Genomic DNA, 2871 nt, shown 5'->3' on the forward strand with positions numbered 1-2871 from the left:
GCTTGTTGTTCCTACACCTGTCTTCATCTTTTGTCTTTCTATAAATTTCAACTAATATATAATAATAATATTAAGGAATATGATTCCAAATTTAGAGGGAAAAATTCAATTTAGTAATACTAAATCAAATTTCACAATATATATGTATATAAATTAGATAAGAACCACCATGAAGCAATTCCTCAAAGATACACTTAAATCATTCCATATAGAAAAAAATTAAAGATATGATAAAACATTTACCTAAAACTAAATAATAAATAGTATATAATTACTAATTTAATGATAAATCTCAGAGCGAGTTATAAACAGTAGCGGTAACACATCGTGACGCATATTTGCCAGCTGGAGGAAGTATCTTCCTGGGGCTACAAACTACAGTAGCATCCACCCTTAGGGGTTAGCCATATTCAAATGGCAAATATGCGTCACAATTACTAATTTAGTTTTAGATAAATGTTTTATCGTATCTTTAATTTTTTTCTATATGCTATGATTTAAGTATATCATTGTTGAATTGCTACATGGTGGTTCTTCTCTAATTTATATACATACATACATGTGTGTGGGGGGGGACAAAAAATGTTGAGGTAGCAGATGAAATAGGCATGTGGACGACTTCAAAGTAAAACAATGGAAAAACATCGGGTTGTAGTCTGAATAATCTATTCAAACGAGACTTGCATTTACTCGTATACACCAAGTACTTCACTACATCACATTACCAACTGCTTCGAGCTGGCGACGAAATTAACAGGGCAAATACTGTGTTGATATAATAGAGTAGAACCGGACATGTTCTGTGTCTGTGAGCGTTGGTCATTCAGTGGTGTCCGTTTATGTTCTGCGACTCGACTGTCGTTCATGTTGAGTATCTCAATGTGTGTTACTTGTTTACCTGGCACTCTCCGTCTGTCTCTGACTCTTGATGGACTACTATATTTATGATGGTCGTGACAGCTAGAAGGACAGACATATGACAAGAGAAATTCCTATGTAGGTCACCTCCTGTCCATTTGAACCTTAATTAACACGGCTGACAGGACAAAAAAAATTCTTTCGTGCCTGTTTGGTCAGTAGTGGATCAGACGAGTGAGAATCCTTAGATTCGGTATCGAATCTCAGCTCAGGAAAAGAATGTTAGTTTTTTTACATATATATATATACGACGGGCTTCTTTCAGTTTCCGTCTACCAAATCCACTCACAAGACTTTGGTCAGCCAGAGGTCATAGCAGAAGACACTTGCCCAAAGTGCCACGCAGTGGGACTGAACCCCGAAACCATGTGGTTGGTAAACAAGCTTCTTACCACACAACCATGCTTCCACCTATGATTGGCACAACACCTGTAATATTCATTCTCTTTGCCTTTACAATTTCCAGGACGAGAAGGGTTCAAAGTTCCTCGACCCTCTAAGGCCAGGAGAGACGGGCACACTAAGGGCATCATAGACCTATCAGCGCTCTGCCTCGTGCGGCTGTTACCCGTTCATTTAAGTATTGCGTTCGCCCCAACAGCCTAGCCCAGAAATGAGGGCGTGTCGCCGCCAGCTGTTGCTTTGTTCTTTTTTTAGCCACGCATCATCATCATTGTTCGACCGTGGTCGAGACTAAATTCCATAGTCTTTTCCAATGGCTAATAATGTGTGCGCGCGCCACTACTACACACATTGGAAAGCATTGTACAGCCAAGTACTAAAGAAGATCTTTCCTCCTCCATGAAACAAAGCTGTTCCCGCTGGACGTCAACCCAGTATTTCTAAGCTACGGACCGAGTGATTTATTGTAAAGTTATCTCCCTAGACAGATTGCCTTCTCTACGGCTAAGGAGCCCCTTTCTACCCCATTATTATTCTCAACATCTGTCGATACTTACGTGAGCAACCCGGATGGCAGCTCCAAATTTAATATAACCATTTGGTTGAACTTGATGCAATCTTGATAATATCCTGCCCACGTCAGTTGTTAATGTAACCAAAACTTTCACACTGGTAAAAATCAAACATTAAAAAAAAAAAAAAAGAGAACACCAATGTTTTTTTTTTTTCAACTTTCATTTTTAATTATATTAATTAATGTACAAGGGTGAACAACTCACAAAGATTTTTGTTTTTTAATATTTTATATATTTTTTTCCTTTATTTTCAGGGGAAAAAATGTTGAAAAATGTCAGAAATTTATACACTATCGTTTTATGCAGCAGCTGAAGTGAGTTAGCGACCAATGCCGTCAGACAAATCTTAAAATTTCAAGGTTTACAATGTGCCCTCAGGAGACAGATTTGAGTAAAGAAATACATCATAAAAAAAAAGGGGCCAGAATGCTAGATTTACTGGTTTAAAAACTAACCAGATTAAATAACCACTATGTCCCTTTTTATTTGTTTTCAATTAAAAGAATTTCAAAAGTGGTAGATTTGATATTTTTCTCGGGTTCAACACCATGATCTGACCCTCAGGGATATACTAGGTGCAGTGGTCGAGTCTCACACACCATCCAAATTAAACTCACTACTGGCCCTTAAAGGTGTTGTAAGTAGGGTCCACTCTACTATAAAGCTTTCAGATCAAGTTTCCCTAAAAGAGAATTGCACCAGCTCCCAACATCAGTCAAGGTGACCCCTAAAAGCTGCCCTTCATCTAAACCATACAAATTATTTATTTAAAATTTGCACAATGTAAATGTATATCTTATGTATCTATATACATCAGTCATGTTCAATATTAGTACATACACCTATATAAGTATGTGTATATATATATACCAGAGCTGTGGAGTCGGAAAAACCATATTGACTCCGACTCCTATCTTTATTCTTTAATATAAACCAGTTATAACATATCGGCCTACTCAAAGTACAAGTGTATGCA

This window comes from Octopus sinensis, linkage group LG22 (genome assembly GCF_006345805.1).
Source record: "Octopus sinensis linkage group LG22, ASM634580v1, whole genome shotgun sequence".
Lineage (NCBI taxonomy): Eukaryota > Metazoa > Mollusca > Cephalopoda > Octopoda > Octopodidae > Octopus > Octopus sinensis.